We start from the raw sequence: 7,266 nt of genomic DNA, 5'->3' as shown, positions 1-7,266 counted from the left end.
CAAAAAAGGCCATCAGGAGTTATTTTAAAGTCCCCGGGACTGGAAAATATCCCCCAAGTTCCGGGAAATCGAGCTGAACTTGGTCAAAATCACGATGTCTGTAAGGCGGTCTCGGCTATTCTTTCAGTCTTCAAGTAAAGTGGGGCTATACTTTTGCGCAGAAACTCGAAGATGGGCGTTCCAAAAGTTTTGCTGTGTCCATTTCATTGCAAACTAAGGCCATCAGGAATTAGTTTAGAGTCCACAGAACTGGAAAATATTCCCTAAGTTCCAGCCAATCGAGCCGAAGTTGGTCAAAATCACGATGCGCGTAAGGCGGACTCGGCTCATCTTTCACTCCTCAAGTGAAGTGGGGCTATATTTCGGCCCAGAAGCTCGAAACTCTGCTTTCAAAAACTTTTGCTATTTTAATTTCACTGCAAAACAAGGTCATCAGGACTTAGTTTATAGTCCCCGGGACTAGAAAATATCGCCCAAGTCCCGGGAAATCAAGCCGAAGATGGTCAAAATCACGATGCGAGTAAAGCGGTCTCGACAACTCTTTAAGTCTTAAAGTGAAGTGGGGTTATATTTCGGCCCAGAAGGTCCAAAGTGAGGGTTCAAAAAGTTTTGCTGTGTCCATTTCACTGCAAAGCAAGGCCATCAGGAGTTAGTTTAGAGTCCCCGGGACTGGAAAATATCCCCCAAGTTCCGGAAAATCAAGCCAAAGGTTGTGAAAAGCACGATGCGCGTAAGGCGGTCTCGCCTACTCTTTCAGGCTTAAAGTGAAGTGGGGCTATATTCGGCTCAGAAGCTTGAAGGTGAGCGTTTAAAATGTTTTGCTCTGTCCATTTCAATGCAAACCAAGGCGATCGGGAGTTAGTTTACAGTCCCCGGGACTAAAAAATATCCCACAAGCTCCGGCAAATTGAGCCAAAGTTGCTCAAAATCACGATGCGCGTAAGGACATTTCGTCTATTTTTTTCAGTCTTAAAATGAAGTGGGGCTATACTTCGACCTAGAAGCTCGGCACCGAGCGTGCGCTAATTTAATCTGTGTCGATTTCACTGAAAACTAAGGCAATCAGTAGTTAGTTTAGAGCTCCCAAAGCTGGAAAGTATCCCCCAAGTTCCGGCAAATCGAGCCATAGAGGCTCAAAATCACGATGCGCGTAAGGCGGTCTCGTCTACTCTTTCAGCCTTAAAATGAAATGGGCTATATTTCGGCCCAAAGGCTCGAAAGTGAGCGTTCAAAAAGTTTTCCTGTGTCCATTTCATTGCAAACCAAGGCCAAGAGGAAATACGTTAGAGTCCCCGGGACTGTAAAATATCCCCCAAGTTTCGGGAAATCAAGCGCAACTTGGTCAAAATCACGTTGCGCGCAAGGCGGTCTCGGCTACTCTTTCAGTTTTAAAGTGAAGTGGGGCTATATTTCGACCCAGCAGCTAAAAAGTGAGCGTTCAAAAAGTTTTCCTGTGTCCATTGCTCGGCCAACCAAGGCAATCAGGAGTTAGTTTTGAGTCCCCGGGACTGGAAAATATCCCCCCAGTTCCGGGAAATGGAGCCGAACTTGCTCAAAATCACGATGCGCTTAAGACGGTCTCGGCTACTCTTTAAGTCTTAAAGTGAAGTGGGGCTATGTGTTGGCCCAGAAGCTTTAAAGTGAGCGTTGAAAAAGTTTTGCCGTTTCCATTTTACTGCAAACCAAGGCAATCAGGAGTTAGTTTAAAGTTCCCGGCTCTGGAAAATATCCCCCAAGTTCCGGGAAATCGAGGCGTAGTTTGTCAAAATCACGATTCGCATAAGGCGGTCTCGGCTACTCTTTCAGTCTTAAAGTGAAGTGTGGCTATATTTTGGCCCAGAAGCTCGCACAAGAGCGTTAAAAAAGTTTTGGTGTGTCCATTTCACTGCAAAGCAAGGCCATCAGGAGTTAGTTTAGAGTCCCCGGGACTGGAAAATATCCCCCAAGTTTCCGAAAATCGAGCTTAAGTTAGTCAAAATTACGATGCGCGTAATGCGGCCTCGGCTACTCTTTCAATCTTAAAATGAAGTGGGGCTAAACTTTTGGGCCCATAAGCTGGAAAGTCAGCGTTCAAAAAGTTTTGCTGTTTCCATTTCACTCCAAACCAAGACAAGCAGGAGTTAGTTTAGAGTCCCCGGGACTGGAAAATATCCCCCAAGTTCCGGGAAATCAACCCGAAGTTTGTCCATTCTCGTCCCCAGTGCTACTCGTCTGAAAATGCCGTTGACGAGTAGCTCTGGAAGCACCCAAAAATTCGAATTTTTTTATTGGCTGACAAAAAATAAATGCGCAGCAGAAATGAAAATTACAAAGCTCTACGCATTCCATTTTACTTCCGGCCCGGAGGCGGCACCTTCGCTCAGTTGACACAGGCGCGCTTTACGAAAAAACAAATGGTGACCTTTCCCGATCGATCCGAAGGAATCGTTAAGGTGTCCACGTAACCAAAGGAGTACGTCGCCTGCAACGATGTCATTCACGATCGTAATCATCGTCCTTTGTTGTAGCAGCGGAGAAGTTGGAAGAAACGTTTAGAACTCGGAGAATCAACCAGCTAATACAACAATTACTTCGTTGCTGACCATACCCCAAGAAATCATAAAATTAAGTTCGAATCGGCAGTGGGTTTTAAGAAACGTTTGTCTTCCTTTATGAAAAGCTCAAAAGGAAACTTAGAGCCAGGTGAAAAGACGAAGAAATATCACTCTTGCTAAGCAAATGTGGCACTGGAAATGCGAAGGTGAGTGTGTTTTTCGCTCTCTGAAAGATCAAGGAGATCAGATTCTAGCAGTCCAAAATGTATTGATATTAAATTGCCAAAATGAGTCAAAGGTCCGTGTTATAATACTCTGCTACGTACCTGGATGCTGTAGCAAATGGTCTGAACATGAAGTTTGGTTTGTTTCTTCCACATATTGTTATGTATGTATCTTTTACTATCTGTTAGGAAGCTTCTGCTGTTATAGATATATATAATATCTTTTTTTTAGCTCCACTCTCTTTATTATTGAGACCTCTCCTATAGTCTCCCCCAAAAAACACAAACAAACCTTTTGTGGTCTGGCAAGAGTTTAGTTTGCTTTAGAGCCTTCACCCAAATTTATTATTATTTTTTTATAATTTACTTGTGGAAATGATGTGTAAAGGTAAATAACCATAGATAACCATAGCTGAAATTTGAGGCCCTTTCCTCTCTCCCCATTTTAGTTAGGAAGCAACTGCAACTAGCAAAACTTTATTCCATCACAATAACATTAATCAGTAAATAACAATAATTTATCATCCATGCAGATAACTGTGAACAAATATAAGAGACAATTATTTATACATGTATAACTGATAACGAATCATCAGGACTAGTGGGTTTCCAAATGTAATGTGGGAATTATCTCTACTAAAAACAAATCAAACATTAAAGGTGAACAGAGTTACATTAATATCCCCATAAGAAAAATATCATAATATTTTTTTTAGCCTTTGAAAGATAATTTATTTCCTGCCATTATTTACTATTCTTTGTTAATTTTCAGACCATAATAGTGCTACATAAATTCCTTGAAGGATGACCATTTATGGATAATTCAAATGGGAATGTTGCTCTTGCAGTTCAATAAATACTACTGAAAAAAAAAGGAGATGGAGAAAGAACCATTGTTGATAGTAAAGCTATGTGGCTGATGTTCTGATCAACCACAAGACGTAGAAAGTATACATTGAGATTTGTTGTTGCACATGGTTGTATAACAGGCTGAAGAGCCTTATTACCATGAAGTAACATGAATTGTAAAAGAGCAATGTCATTGCTTTGTTTCCCGTTCATTTTGTTCATGCAGTTTCCTAAAAAAAAACTTCCTTAATGTACATTGAGGCACACCAATATGAATCACTCTCTTCACATCAGGAACCTCTACACGTATACCAATGCCAGATACTAATGTTATAGTTACATCATTTTAGCTGTATTATATTTTTGGTAACACCATGTACTCATATGGGAATACTGAAATAAATTGGTGTTGTTGTTGTTGTTGTTGAAAGCACCCAAAAGATTAAGATTTATATAAGCTGGTTGAAAGGTATAAAATGAACAAAAACAATTACATCGACAAAAGCAGTGGAGGATGGGGGACAAAATGGTGGAATAGCCCTATATCTAGTTTTGTAATGTCTACAGGCTTTTCTCAAGCCTGAATATACAAAAACCATCATTAGGTGTTCCAGATAAGCTAATTAAAATTGCTGCAGAGCCATTATGGAAGCCCCCAGCACACATATATAACCACTCGATAACAACTGGCATAGGACTTTTATTTTTTTCTTGGCGTTTTTCTTAACATGGTTGTAACCACTTCAAAAGGCCAATTGCTACCCTATACCCTGGTTACCACACACATATTTTTTTTATTCTTTCCATAGCCATATGCAAAATAGATTTCTCTTCTCATATTTATTTAATTATAATACTGATGTAAATTAATTCTGTAAATAATGCACAATAAAAGTTGATCGATTGATTTAATTTGACAGTTTAATGATCTGTTGATTGTGTAAGACCCTTTTTTGTAAAAAAATAGAACAGAATGGGGTTACTTGAAAAAATGAGGACGTGAAAGATCCTATGAAAGTGAGCACCTTTATTACATTCCTTGCAAGGAAACATGAGCAAAACTCCAATACAACAAAACTTTCCTGAGCTCAACAGATTTTTATTCTACTGCAGCTTACAAACCTATGTAAATAACCAGGAAGTAAATAGCTCTTACCATTAAAAAATTTTCCCTTCATCTATCAGCACGGCTTATATTTAAATCCTCTGGTCAGTGATGCAATTTCCACGGCTGATTTCCACAAACGCTTCCGTGTGTCCATAAACAAATTTTACCGTGTCATCGATAGACGTCATACATGCCGTATCCTGATTACTTTGCTTGAAAGCTTTCACAACTGCACCTCGCTCTTTAAACTTCTCCTTTTTATCGAATATGAAGAGAAGAAACAACAAGAACACAGCTATCGATTCCTGAATTTTTCTGGACGGTCCACCACAAAATGCACCGCGAAACCCGTTCGTAAAATATTACACAAGCTGGCAATCGTGTTTGAAGTGGCGACGGCATTTAAGGCCGCTTTCTACTCTCTTTTTAATTCTAAATCACCTAACTTCAGCGAAGTGAAAACACATGTCAGCGTTCCGATCTGTTTACATCTGAAGAATACTCTCTATTCCTCTCTCCCCTCCCTCAGGATTAGTTTCTGAGCATGAGCAGATGTACAGGCCAAAATTACGCATGCGTTACCGGATGTCCGTGATTTACGGACATCCGGTAATGGCTGCTACCAGAGCCCTCCGTTTCTCCGACCACGTGACCAAAAGAAACGGAGGCTCTGGGGACGAGAATGAAGTTTGTCAAAATCACGATGCGCGTAAACCGGTCTCGGCTACCCTTTTAGTGTTAAAGTAAAGTGGGGCTATATTTTGGCCCAGAAGCTCGAAATTGAGCCTTCAAAAAGTTTTGCTGTGTCCACTTTACTGCAAACCAAGGCCATCAGGAATTAGTTTAGAGTCCTCAGAACTGGAATATATCCCCTAGGTTCCGGCAAATCGAGCCGAAGTTGCTCAAAATCAGGATGCGCGTAAGTCGGTCTCGGCTACTCTTTCAGTCTTCAAGTGAAGTGGGGCTCTATTTCGGTCCAGAACCTCGAAAGTGTACGTTCAAAGCCTTGTGCTGTGTACATTTCACTGCAAACCATGGTCATCAGGAGTTAGTTTAGAGTCCCCGGGACTGGAAAATATCCCCCAAGTTCCGGGAAATCAACCCGAAGTTTGTCAAAATCACGATGCGCGTAAGGCGGTCTCGGCTACCCTTTTAGTGTTAAAGTAAAGTGGGGCTATATTTTGGCCCAGAAGCTCGAAATTGAGCGTTCAAAAACTTCTGCTGTGTCCATTTTACCGCAAACCAAGGCCATCAGGAATTAGTTTAGAGTCCTCAGAACGGGAATATTTCCCCTAAGTTCCGGCAAATCGAGCCGAAGTTGCTCAAAATCAGGATGCGCGTAAGTCGGTCTCGGCTACTCTTTCAGTCTTCAAGTGAAGTGGGGCTCTATTTCGGTCCAGAACCTCGAAAGTGTGCGTTCAAAAACTTGTGCTGTGTAAATTTCACTGCAAACCATGGCCATCAGGAGTTAGTTTAGGGTCCCCGGGACTGGAAAATATTCCCCAAGATCCGGGAAATCGAGCAGAAGTTGATCAAACTCACGATGCGCGTAACGCGGTCTCGGCTACTGTTTCAGTCTTAAAGTGAAGTGTGGATGTATTTCGGCCCACAAGCTCGAAAGTGAGGGTTCAAAAAGTTTTCCTGTGTCCATTTCACTGCAAACCAAGGCCATCAGGCGTTAGTTTAGAGTACGCGGGAGTAGAAAATATCCCCCTAGTTCCGGGAAATCGAGCCCAAGTTGATCAAAATCACGATGCGCGCAAGGCGGTCCCGGCTACTCTTTCAGTCTTAAAGTGAAGTTGCGCTATATTTCGGCCCAGAGGCTCGAAAGTGCGCATTCGAAAAGTTTTGCTCTGTCCATTTCACTGCAAAGCAAGGCCATCAGGAGTTAGTTTAGAGCCATTGGGACTAGAAAATATTTCCCAAGTTCCGCCAGATCGAGGCAAAGTTGGTCAAAGTCACGATGCGCGTAAGGCGCTCTCGGTTAGTCTTTCAGTCTTAAAGTGAAGTTGGGCTATAGTTCGGCCAAGAAGCTCGAAAGTGCGGGTTCAAAAAGTTTTGCTCTGTTCCTTTCACTGGAAACCAAGGCCGTCAGGAGTTAGTTTAGAGTCCCCGGGAGTGGAAAATATTCTCCAAGTTCCAGGAAATCGCGCCGAAGTTGATCAAAATAAACATGCGCGTAACGGGCTCTAGGCTATTCTTTCAGTCTTAAATTTAAGTAGGGCTATATTTCGGCCCTGAAGCTCGAAGGTGAGCGTTCAGAATGTTTTGCTGTGTTCATTAAATTGGAAACCAAGGTCATCGGGAGTTAGTTTAGCGTCCCCGGGACTTGAAATTATTCGCCAACTTCCGGGAAATCGAGCAAAAGTGGCCCAAAATCACGATGCGCGTAAGGCGGTCTCGGCTACTCTTTCATTCTTAAAATTAAGGGGGGCTATATTTCGACCTAGAAGCTCGAGACCGGGCGTGCGCTAATTTTAGCTGTGTCCATTTCACTGAAATCTTAGGCGATCAGGTGTTAGTTTAGAGTCCTTGGGACTGGAAAATATTT

At 42.1% G+C, this 7,266-nt stretch overlaps 1 long non-coding RNA gene across 1 annotated transcript; it reads left to right on the top strand.

The window, feature by feature from the left end:
* Positions 1–2,270: 2,270 nt before the first annotated feature.
* Positions 2,271–4,519, top strand: LOC149116012 (uncharacterized). The gene is made up of 2 exons (XR_016206183.1): positions 2,271–2,740; positions 3,531–4,519. It is a non-coding gene; the product is annotated as an uncharacterized LOC149116012 (long non-coding RNA).
* The last annotated feature ends 2,747 nt before the right edge of the window (positions 4,520–7,266 follow it).

This window comes from Orbicella faveolata, unplaced genomic scaffold (assembly GCF_042242905.1).
Source record: "Orbicella faveolata isolate gen_17 unplaced genomic scaffold, um_ofav_v1 contig_13, whole genome shotgun sequence".
Lineage (NCBI taxonomy): Eukaryota > Metazoa > Cnidaria > Anthozoa > Scleractinia > Merulinidae > Orbicella > Orbicella faveolata.
The sequence above is the reverse complement of the archived record's forward strand: the minus strand, read 5'-3'. Positions and strand labels throughout refer to the sequence as shown.